Raw genomic sequence first — 13,402 nt, forward strand, 5'->3', positions numbered from 1 at the left:
ATTTGCAATGACATGGATGGAGCTAGAATGTAATAAGCTAAGTGAAATAAGTCAATCAGAGAAAGACAAATGCCCTATGATTTCACTCATATGTGAAACTTAAGAAACAAAATAGATGAACATACTGAAAAGGGTGTGACAGGGGTGGGGAAGAAAAGAGAAGGAAACAGACCACAAAAGATTCTTAATGATAGACAATAAACTTACAATTGATAGACGGATGTGGGCGGGAGATGGGCTGGGTGGACTATGAATACTAAGGAGGGCACTGGGTATTGTATGTAAGTGATGAATTACCAAATTGTGCTATAGAAACCAATATTGTACTGTATGCTGACTATAATTTAAATTAAAAGGAAAGTAACTTCTTTTACTATATCACATAAGTTTTGATATGTTGTGTCTAAATTTTTTTGTCTGAAAATATTTTTTTGATTTACCGTTTAATATTTATTAAAAAAAAAACTTTAGAGGAGTGTTATTTGAGAGTTTTAAGACTCTCCTATTCTGCACTCTCCTATTGGATTCTTTTAGTAAGATGGGGCTATTATTTTTCTAAGGTTTATTTAACAAAAAATAGATACAGGATTACAAAACAGAAAAGATGTAAGTCATTTTTTAACTCTGATTTTTAAATATTTATTTATTTTTGGGAAAGCACAAGTGGGGGAGGGGCAGAGAGAGGGGCACACAGGATTCCAAGCAGTCTCTTTGCTGACAAGCTGACAGCAGTGAGCCCAATGTGGGGCTCAAATTCAAGAACCACAAGATAATGGCCTGAGCTGAAGTCGGATGCTCAACTGACTGAGACACTGAGCTGCCCTTATTAACTCTGATTTAAAATAAAACCACCCTTGAGGCTCCCAGGTGGCTCAGTCAGTTAGCATCCTACTGTTGGTTTTGTTTCAGCTCATGATCTCACCGTTCATGGGATAGAGCCCCATGTGGAATGTCATGATGACAGCACAGAGCCTGCTTGCATGTCTCTTTCTCCCCACTGATTTCTGCCCCTCCCCCACCATCTCTCTCTCTCTCTCTCTCTCAAAATTAATAAACTTTTAAAAAAAAGAATAGAACCACTCTTAAAGTCACATGAAATTGAAAATCTGTTCAGTATTTTTTTATTATTTTATTTTGTGAAACAGTTTTTAAATTTTTTTTATTTTTTACAAATAGTTTATTGTCAAGTTGGTTTCCATATAACACCCAGTGCTCATCCCCACAAGTGCCCTCCTCCATGCACATCTCCCCCCCACACACACACACCCGTCAGTCCTCAGTTTGTTCTCAACATTCAAGAGTCTCTCATGGTTTGACTCTCTCCCCCTCCCCCACCACTTCCCCCCTTCTTCTCCCCCTTGGTCCTCCATTAAGTTCCTCCTAATCCTCCTATATGTCCAAACATGATATTTGTCCTTCTCTGCCTGACTTATTTCGCTCAGCATAACACCCTCAAGTTCCATCCATGTTGCTACACATGGCCAGATTTCATCCTTTCTCATTGCCATGTAGTATTCCATAGTATAGAAAAACCACATCTTCTTGATCCATTCGTCTGCTGATGGACACTTAGGCTGTTTCCATGTTTTGGCTATTGTTGAGAATGCTGCTATGTTCAGGATTTTTGTAATAAACTCCACAGATGACATTTACAAAACACTTACCTCTCTTCTGTAATCTCAAAGTTAATCAAATTATATATCAGTATATATATATATATTATTTATAATATTGAAAAAGTAGATTATGTAAAATTACTTTTGGAATGAACGTGGCCAAGTAAAATCTATATTATGTAATTCTTTGCTGAAAAACAATTATATCCATTGATATTATGACACCATTTTGTAAAAACAGCAAATGAAATAGGAATATGTAGAGTTTAGGGTCTTTAACAAGTTATCCCAACATTCATTTTTGGACAGGTACGTATATAGAAATACTTAGAAAATCATATGGAATGACAAATATCTTTTAAGAAATGGCTACCCAAAGAGAAGGCACAGAGGAAGTTGGGATTAAGAATGCTAGTATAAAGGATTTTAACCTCAGTTATTGATTTATGAGTCGATAAAAAATATATACAATAGGATGTTACTCAGTTATAAAAAAGAATGAGATACTGCCATCTGTGACAAAATGGATGGACCTAGAGGGTATTATGCTAAATGAAATAAGTCAGGAGAGAAGGACCTATCCCAAATGATTTCACTTATATGTAAAATCTAAAAAACAAACAAACAAACAAAAAGCAGAAACAGACCAATAAATAAAGAAAACAAACTTGGTTGCCACTAGGAAATGGTGGAGGATGGGCAAAATGTTTTTGAAACAATAATGCTGTGCAATCTTAAATTTATATATGTATATTTATGTGATTTTTAAAATACCATCTACATTGTGAATAGTTGCCTTAAAATTAAGAGAGCTAGATTCCAGTCTTATAATGTACCTCTGTAGCACATATTACAGGTTACTGTTATCTTTTCATAATTACAAAAAACCCACAGGTTTATAAATTAAATTATATTTTATATAAGTTAAATAAATTTGTGTTACTTGACTCTTTTAATTGTCTAAGATCATCTACATTACAGCATGAATAACACTGATATTTATTAAAGGAACTGAATCCTAACATATTATGAAATATCAAAAAATTAACATACCTTTAAAAAAGATAAAGCCCATGAACAAGCAGGAAAATATTAGATACAGAGTAGTAGAGATAGAAGAATTAGTTTTAGCAAGAAGTGTAAACTGTCTTTAAGGTAACTTGGATGTGATCCTGGTTTTAAAAAAAAACACACTTTAGCTGAGTGATATGAACCAGTTGCTCAATTTTTTTGTACCTCAGTTCCCTCACAAGCAAAGTAGAAATAAATGTAAATCATAGGTTTTATGTGAAGGCCTAGTAAGGAAAAATAAAATCTTAGAACTCTGACAACTATATAGTAAGGCTTTGATGCAATTGGCTATGTTGTTGGTTTTTTCCTAGTAGCATGAGCCTAAAGGAATTGATGGGTAGAAGTATAAACAACTTAAAAGTGGAAGGAAGGAAATTGAGAGAGATATTAAATAATGGCTTCCAAAGTCTTTATGACCTCAGCAAAGGTTGTGTTATCTGTGAAGAAAAGGGAGGGATGTAGGTTATAGAGCAGAAGTTTGAGAATATAGAAGATAGAAATATCACTCTGGAGAATGGGGGAGGAAACTGATGACAAAGGCAATTTTTTATGGAGAGAACCATAAATTGTAGAGTTATAAATGTGTGTATGTGATTAGGGTTCCTACCAGCACTCAAGAACCATTGTGTCAATTCAGAGAAGGCAGACAGGGAGAGATTTTGCAGATCTGTGTTTTGTTGTTGATGTAAACTGGGTGCAATAGAAGAGAGAAATGAGACAGCCTGAAGTCAGTAGCAGTAAATATATAAAGTGAAAGGAAAAAAATGAGTGCATATTTGAAGTAAAATTGGATTAAACATGTTCAAAATAGAATGGGATTTGACTGGAGAGATGGAGAGTAAGGTACTGGAAGAGGTTTGGAGATCATGAAGGACACTGACTAGTCCCAACTCTGAAGTGTTGAATTATGACACAGCAAGCAATCTCCACTGTAGAAAGAGTGATATCAGGAAAGATCCAGTTTCACTGAAGGCATAGGTAAATGAAATATTCATAGAAGAATATAGTAATACTTCATTTTCCTCTGCTGTCTTAATTGGTATAGAGCAAAAAAAAATTTAGAGAATGAAGGCATTATCCAATTTAAATCAAGCATAAATTATTGATAGAGTAATTTTTAAAAATTGGTCTCTGATTATTTTTAATTGGGATAAAATAAGAGATTATTGTAGTATAGTGCCTTTAGATAATAATAAAAAGTGGGAAGAAAAATCAAGAACCCTCATTCTCCAAGCTTCTCATATTCTAGAATTTGGATAAACTTAAAAACAAGCAGATGTTTATCTTGATAAAGTTGAAAATTATGAATCCTCTTCAAGATCTCAAGTTTAGAAATTTCAAAAAGTGGAGTCACAGGAAACTGATGGAAGATGTATAGTAGGATATAATTGCTGGATTACGTATTTATGAGTGTATAATCCCAAAATGCTAAAAAAATAAAGTCAGGAATAAAATTACTATATTCTTAAACTGTGAAGAATTATAAAATACAATTTTAGAATAACATTTAATATTTTTCTTATAAATCTTGGCTTGCATATGGCAAATGCTTTTTAGATCTACTATATTGAAAAAATAAATTAAGAGTTATAATTTACCAAAACAGCACATTATATAATTTTGAAACATACGATATTTGAAAATATAAATACTGGCTCTAGTTTGTGCTTCATTGGAAAGCAGTATCTCCTGATCTATTGATATAAATTGTATTAACTTGGATTAAGTGTGCTAATTATAGCTGTACTCAGCCTAGTGTCAAAGTCTATATAAGCTTTTCACCACGTGGCTTTGACCACAAGGAGAAGATACTAATTAGGGTGATCATTTTCATAATATGTCCATGTTAACATTGACAAAGAGGAGGTAAAGCGGATTCATGAATTTTGCCTTTAGGGCTGCTGTTATTTTTTCCTGTAGGGTGGTATCAGTTCTTCTTCCTAATGGAATCAAAAGGTAGGATGGGAAATCAGATGACTTGTTGAAATTTGCTTCTCTTGTGATGAGGATCTGTCAGCTACAAAGTATCTTCTGTTAGGGGTACCTGGGGGGCTCAGTTGGTTAAGCTTCTAGATCTTGGTCTCAGCTCAGGTCATGATCTCACAATTTCTGGGTTTGAGCCTTGTATCCGGCCTGTGCTGACAGTGGGGGCCTGCTTGGAATCGTCTCTCCTTCTCTCTCTGCCCCTCCCCCACTCACATGAGCACATTCAAGCATGTGAACACTCTCTCTTAAAATAAATAAACTTTTAAATAAATAAGTAAGTAAATAGATAGATAGATAGATAGATAGATAGATAGATAGATGATAGATAGATAAAAGTATCCTCTGTTAGAATGCAGCTTAATGAGTGACTGTTGTAACCCAAATTTCATCCACTTCTGCCATTTATTATGTATCTGACCTTGGAAAGTCATTACAATTGCTAGGCTTCAGCTTTCTTACATATAAAATTAAGAATTCTATTAGTATAAAAATCAAGATGAACTTTAGAATTTATCGATTATATTATACTATTTTCATCATAAATATAAGAAAAAATAAAAACAAAGAAACAACATTTATAAGCCCCATACTTCCAGATAGAGAATAAATATATATTTATTTTCACTGAGACCACAGTTTGGAAGTACTCAAGAATACTAATTCCAAAAATCCTAAGAACAAAGGGACACCTAGGTGGCTCAGTCGGTTAAGTCCAACTTCAGCTCAGGTCATGATCTTGCAGTTTCTGAGTTTGAACCCTCCAGTTTGAGCTATGCTGACAGCTCAGAGCCTGAAGCCTGTTTCAGATTCTAAGTCTCCCTCTCTTTCTCTCTCTGCCCTTCTCCCACTCATGCTCTGTCTCTCTCTCAAAGATAAACATTAAAAATATTTATAAAAAAAAATCTAAGAACAAAAATGCAAAGCCTAGATTATATATACTACGTGAACAGCACTTCCCAAACTGGACTTTCTGAAACATTACACAATACTCCAGGAATGACTCCAACTAGCCCGAGAGCTTGCTATGGTGAAATGAACAGACCAGCTACATCTGATAGCCAGCCTTCCACTTATTGCACTTGGCTTTGTGCTTAGGCAATAACAAACGCTAGTTCTCCTTGTCTTCCCAATAAGAAAAGTAATGGAATTGTCTATCTATTGCACTAGTTCTGGGTCCAGTTTTGCAAGTCTACTCCCAAAACACAAAAGGTGATCACATGGTAGCTCTGGTAAGGGTAAATGCGTTATACTGATTGTAGGTTATATTGACTCATTTGAGTTATGTAAACATCCAATTTAATGAAATATTTATTTCACATCTAAGGAAATACAAACTAAACTACAAAAGCATGAAAATTACTATAGCAAGGAGGGGTTTTAATTCTGAATTCCTGGACTAGTAACATGCTCTTAAGTCCAATTTTGGTAATGCCTAAAATGGCTTCTGACTTATTAATTATAAACACTTATCTAGGATATGCTCTGTGAAGTATTTAAACAAGTTTATGTACATCAACTTATTAAATCTTCATAAAAACCCAATGATGACATTACCTGCTGTGATCAACATCTCAATTCTATCTCTGCCACTGTGAATAAATTCTAAATCTCCCTCTCTTTGTACTACTCTCAAATTTCAAAGTCCCACTGGGAATATATGATTGACTTAGCCTAAATTATATGTCTAAAAGCTTAGCTGCAGGTAGTGACAGATGATCTGTGCCCCATTCCCCAAAACTCACATAATAAAGAGTTTTCCCTAAATATGATGGTAGTTCAGAACTAGCTGGCCAAAAAATGACAAATATCCAGCATAGACCCTATCCTTCTGTATCCGTTACTCAATAGTTACATGTCTCTTGCTTTTATAATCATTTTATTGTAAAGACTCCCTTATAATATAATACTTTCAAGTTCCAGACAGCTGAGAATATTTTCTCACACTGTCAAAAGTGAAGCAACACAGAGCCTATCACAATGTATCTCTAGCTCAAAATACAGGATCTATATAGGTGATAACCAATCCTCTGGTTTTGTCATGATCCTATATCCTGCAGGATATGTACTAAATTAGGAATAGAAATATGATAAATAAATCCTACTTATAAATGAAGAAATAAGAGAAGCATGCTAACTGTATGGAAAATATGGCATATTCCTGGGCACCAACCATTGTTTAATAACTTGCTTGTGTTTTAAAAAATCATTATATCATGAATCATGTTCTACTCAGTAGAAGTGAAAATTTGAGTTCCAGACTTAAGGAATGGTAGTAGTAGCAAGAGTATATTTCTCATGCAATGGTGGCATCAGCATTGGTAGAAACAATAGAAGCATTGTAGTAAAGTTGGTTATTGCTTTGCCATTTCATTTTGAGGAGAAGCCAAAATACTTCAGGTTTTCCTCTGAAGTAAATTTTACAGCATAGTTTTAGATATTCACCTGCAAGTTTAACCTCAAATTTTGTTTCCTCCAATTATCCTACTGATCCTGTTAAATTCTAATATCCTTCCATGAATTCTATTTTTCTTTAAAAACTGTAGCGCATTTGCATTTTTTAATAACTACAATAATGACCAAAAGAATATAGACCCTGGAAGTGGTTGAAGGTGGTAGACATTCAGTGATATCAATATAGGACGGGTTATTTAATATGCATGGATCTGAACACCGTGAGAAAACAACTACAATTAGAAACTAGGTCTCTAAGTGTCTCTGGCACACAGTGGCAAAACAGTGCATTGCTATTATCTGTGTTCTTCTGTGTCTAGGAGTTCAGATCTTGATTAAATAGCAGCTGTGATTAAATCAAATGTTATTATGAAAAATTCTAGGACTGTTATTTCAGCTTCCCTTTCTGTAACTGACTTGTGGGCCATGAAAAATGAGAACAAAATGATCAAAGCACTAATTCTTCAAGACCCCATTCAATAAGTCTTTATCACTTGTAGCAGAAGCTTGAGCAAGAAAATGAGTTATCGAAATAAATATTATTAATAATACTTAAACAGACCAGTTGATCTTAGCAAATAGTTGGGAGGGGTAGTAAACTGCGAATTAGAATAAACTCATAAAATTAAGTTACATAAAACAGTTCACTCTAAACCACTAAATCCTAGAGAGCTTCTCTTGCCTAAGAAGTAACTAGTTTCTCCTTGCCTTGCTTGGCGTCTCTGTAATGTACGCCTAAAGCATTTACCTTACAAGGATGAGGGAATTCTGCTTGTGTCCCATTTTTACCACTCCTTATTACTTTTAGACATAGCTAGAATCTGACTCTGACCTTTTCCTGGAGGAAAGTATAACTCTTAGAGGAAATGGCTTATATACCAAAAGTCTCATTTTTTTTTTTAGTCGGTTAATATAGTGAAGAGTGTTAATTGAGTATTGAATGGTAAATTATGGATGCTTTCCTGGGATAAACGGAACCTTATATATTTATGGATTTGTTGTGTAAAGTTTTGTTAGGAAATTTTGTATCATGTTTATAAGGGATATTACTCAGCATTCTCATTCTCAGTGTTGCTCTGTCTTTGGTTTTGATAGGATTGTAATGCTGGCCTCATAGAATGAGTTGGAAAGTATTTCTTTCTCTACAATTTTTTGGAATTTTGTGTAGAATTGGAATTTTATCTACCTTAATGTTTTGTGTTAATTCACCAATAAAGGCATTGAATCAAGAGTTTTCTTTATTGAAATGTCTTAACTAAAAATTCTATTTCTTTAACAGTCATAGGGCCATGCAAACAATATATCTCTTTCTGTTTCCAAGATTCTATTTACTTTAGTGTTTTTTGCCAAATTTCTTTGCATGAAGTTGTTTTTAATATCCCCAATTATGCTTTTGATGTTAATGGAATCTCTAGTAATGTCATTTATCTCATTTCTGATATTAGTACTTTGTTTCTTCTGTCTTTTCTTCTAACCACTCTGTCTAGAAATTTATTTCTTTTCTTTTAATTTTATTTTTACAAAGAACTATCTTTTGGTTTCATATTTTTCTGTTTTAAAATTGTTTCCTATTTTATTGATTTTCACTCTGGTCTTTATTATTTCCTTTCTTCTGCTTATATTAGGTGTCATTTGTGTTTTGTTTTCTACACTCTTAAAGTGGAAGCTGTGGTCATGAATTTGAGATAGTTTTTTTTTTTTTTTCAAATAATACATGCATTTAGTTCCACAACTTTAAGTGTTGAATATGCAATTTCTCACAAATTTTCTTGTTTTTTAGAAACTCCATTTAATTTGAAAAGTATTTGAGACATGAGTTATTTATAAGCATGCTATATAGTTTCCAAATACCTGAAACTTCCCAGAAAGTTTTGTTAATGATTTCTAATTTCATTTTTTTCAGAAAATATCTAGTCTGAATTCCTTTAAATTTATTGAGACTTGTTTTATAGCCCACAATATAGATTATCTTGTATCTAAGATTTCTAAAAGAACATAAAAACAGTGTGTGTTCTCCTGCTTTTGAATAGAGTACTCTATTCAGTCAATTAAGTTAATATGTTTAATAGTGTTGCTCAAATCTTGTGTATAATTACAGATTTTCTGTCTACTTTCCATTATCGAGATGAAGATATTAAAATCTTTGACTATAGTTTAAAATTTTTCCATTTCACCTTGACTTTCTTCAATTTTAATATCATGTATTTTGAAGCTCTATTACCAGTTACATAATCATTTAGGTTTGTAGGTCATCCCTTTATGTCTCTGAAATGAATTTCTTTAATTCTGGTAATATTCTCTGCTCTGCAGAGTACTATGTTTGTATTAATATAGCCCAAACAGCTTTCCTTTGATTAGTGTTAATATGACATGTATTTTTTATCCTTTTAATATTGATAACATTTGTATCTTATTATTTAACACAGATTTCTTATAGCCACATATAATTGTGTCTTGCAATGTGTGTTATTTTTATCACATTTACACTGAATGTAATGTTTATATGGTTCATTTTAAATCTAACAATTTCTTGTTTATCTTCTGTTTATCCCATGTGTTCCATGTTCCATTTTTCTTCCTTTTTAGCCTTTTTTACCCCACCCCTCTTGTTACTGCCTTCTTTTAGTTAGCCAGTTTTCATGGTTAATAATATTTTATATCTTCAATATACTGTAACTGTTGTATTACTTCATTGATTCTTTTCCTGTGTATCTTATTTATGTATCTTTTACTTTACCATATGACTTAATACAATACTTCAAATGTGTTATAAGAAACTTAACAGTTTAGTTGCATTTCTTTCCTCCTGGCCCTTACTCTATCCTTGTCATACATTTACTTCTACACTTTTCATAACCTTTGCAATACAGTGTTACTGTTTGCTTTAAGCATTCAATATCTTGAAAATGAACTTAAATAAAGAGAAAATTTCTTATCTTCCTAAAATAAATTCTTTAACATTTCATGACATTTCTTGTAATTTAGGCCTGCTGGTGACAAAGTTTTTAAATATCCTTTGGCTTTTTTTGGTCTCTATTTTGGCTTTATTATTATAGTTATTTTGCTAGTTATACAGGTCCTTGGCTGAGAGGTTTTCTGTTTTTTTAAATATTTTTAATTTCTTTAAAGATGTTTTTCAACTATTTTATTGTTTTGTGGTTAGCATTAGGTTTGTATATAACATCTTCTGCAGATAGCAATCTCTACTAAGTTGATGGTCATTTAAGTTTGAGCCCATTCTTTACGCCTCTCCTCCCTATGTTTTAGTTATATAGTGCATATTGTGAGTTCCTTGATGGATTTTTTATAGAAATATTCATCTTTACTGCTTGGGTGTTTCCTATCTTCATACTATCATTTTTGGTCTTTCTACTCAATGAGTCTTTTTGAATATTTCTTGCCAGTTTGGTTTAATGGTCACGAGATCCTTTAGTTTTTATTTGTCTGGGAAACTCTTTATCTCTTCTTCTATTCTGAATGATAGGCATGCTGGATATAGTATTTCTGGCTGTAGGTTTTTTGCATTCAGTACTTTGAATGTATCATGCCACTCTTTCTGGCTTGGAAAGTTTGTGCTAAAAAATCTGCTGATAGCCTTATGGCGTTTCCTTTGTATGGACTCCCTTCTTTTGTCTTGCTGCCTTTAATATTTTTTTTTATTTATCACTATATTTTGCCATTTTAATATAATATGTCTTGATGTATAACTGCTTTTTAGATTTTTAGGGGGTTTTCTGTGCCTCCTGGATCTGCATATCTGCTTCTTTCCCCAGATTCATCAAGTTTTCAGCTATTATCTCTTCAAATAAATTTTCTACCTCCTTTTCTCTCTCTTTTTCTTTTTCTTTTTAATTTTTTAATTTTTTAAAATTTATTTCTGAGAGAGAGAGGCAGCATGAGCAGGGGAAGGTCAGAGAGAGGGGGAGACACAGAATCGGAAACAGGCTCCAAATGTCAGCACAGAGCCTGACGCAGGGCTTGAACCCATGAACCATGAGATCATGACCTGAGACAAAGTTGGATGCTTAACTGACTGAGCCACCCTGGCACCCCTCTCTCTTTTTCTTCTGAGCCTCCTATAATATGAAGGTTATTACATCTTATGGAGTCACTGAATTCCCTAAGTCTATCCTCATTTTGCATAACCCTTTTTTCTCTCTTTTGTTCAGCTTGATTATTTTCCGTCACTCTGTCTTTTAGGTCATTAATTCATACCTCTCTTTTTTCCACCGTGCTGTTCATTATATCAAGCATATTTCTCATTTTGTACATTGATCCCTTTGTCTCTGCCATATTATTCCTATTTCTGTGTTTAACGATCTCACTGATATCCTCCACTCTTTTCTCAAATCCAGTGAGTATTCTTATGATTATTGCTTTAAATTCTCCATTAGGCATGTTGCTTATATCTGCTTTGCTTATATCTCTGGCTGTGGCCTTGTCCTATTCGTTCATTTAGGACAAATTCCTCAGTCTACTCATTTTGTCTTAAGTCTCTGCACCTGTTTATGTGTGTTAGGAAAGACAGCTATGTCTCCTGTTCTTGAAGGTAATGGCTTTATTATGAAGAGGTCTGGTAGTGCCCTATCATATAATATTCCCTTTTCCCCAGGACCTGGTGCTTCCATGACTGTCTCCAGTGTGTGCATAATGTGCTCTGCTGTTTTGCCCTGGTTAGTTTATCCTTCAGGTCAGTCATCTGCAAAAGCTCTCTTTGCTTGCTGTGGGACTGTTTGGTCCCTAGCCTAAATGTGGTCAGTTTTAATTAGGTGTGCTCTGATCTGCTTATGAAATGAGACCTGTTGCTGCTGCTACTGGAACCAATGGCCTCACAAAATTCCTAGACGCAGTGTTGATAGGGGTTAGGTCCAGTCTTCTGGGGGAGGGAACCCCGGCACCTCTGCGGGATGTGCTCCGTAATGATTAACTAACCTCCTCATTACGTGTGCAAGCTCTTCATATAGTGTTTCCACACTATATGTCCACAGGCCATTTGGCCAGTCTTTTCTCCGAGAGCAGCCCCAAATCCTCTGAGCTCTTCCAGAGCCAGGCATGCTGACCTTTAAAACTCTAGCCTTTAAGCCCTGCTGCTTGTAAGAACTCACAAATTTGGGCCGTCTCTCATTTTCCAAGCCAATTGCTATGAGGATCTGTTTTCCCCATGAGCTCCCCTGTGTGCTAGTTTGTCTCTCATCCTTCTCTGTGACCTATGCTCCCTCACCACTGCAGGGGCCACAATCTGATTCTCTCCCAAACTGCATCTCTGCACTTTTTGCATTCTTCCATGGGGCCTTGTGTCTACCTTGAGTTGTGGATAGTTCGGCTGGTCTTCAGATCAAATTTCTGGAGTATTTAGGATGATTTATATTCATCTGGTTGTATTTGTGGGACAAGGCGAGCCTGGGGTCATCCTATTCTGAGGCCATCTTCCCCTCCTAGCTGTTTTATTGTTCGCCGTTTTTCCAGCAAACTATCTTTGTTCTCCTAAACATGATGTGTATTTCTCTCTGTGCACTTTTAAGACTTTATCACTGATCCAATTTAATTTATGAGTTACCTTGATTTTATTTATTTTATTTATTTATTTATTTTTAATATTTTTATTTATTTCTAGGAGAGAGAGAGACAGCGTGAACAGGGGAGGGTCAGAGAAAGAGGGAGTCACAGACTGAAACAGGCTCCAGGCTCTGAGCTGGCAGTCAGCACAGAGCCCGACGCGGGGCTCGAACCCACGAACCGCGAGATCATGACCTAAGCGAAAGTCGGACGCTTAACCGACTAAGCCACCCAGGCGCCCCGAGTTACCTTGATTTTAAAAGTTATATATTCAACACCTATTCTTAAATATCCTAGGTCAAATATTCCACTTGTAATTAAGACTGATGACATTTTTACAGTATAATTGTGTACCCAAAATGTTAATTTTTACCTTAACATTACTATGTACCTATTGTAATGCTTTTAATGGTTCCTTAGGAACTATTAGGATAAAGTTTAGAATCTGATGCACTCAGTGTTCAAATCATTAGCTAATGGTGCAAAGATGATTTAGTAACTGATGCTTCACATTTCACTTAACTGTATCTCTAGTTGAGATTTTTGGAATTATTAAAATTTTTGAATAATCAATCTGGAAATTTTTATGTCATTATTTCTTCAAATATTCTTTTCTGACTTCTGTTTCCCCATCTCAGTGAAATATCATGCTTGCAATTATATTTTTTTTAAATTGTCCCCAAAATTTTCACTAATGTTCTGTTCATTTTTATTTATTATTA

This window comes from Hyaena hyaena, unplaced genomic scaffold, assembly GCF_003009895.1.
Source record: "Hyaena hyaena isolate Hyena2069 unplaced genomic scaffold, ASM300989v1 scaffold_527, whole genome shotgun sequence".
In the NCBI taxonomy this organism is placed as follows: domain Eukaryota; kingdom Metazoa; phylum Chordata; class Mammalia; order Carnivora; family Hyaenidae; genus Hyaena; species Hyaena hyaena.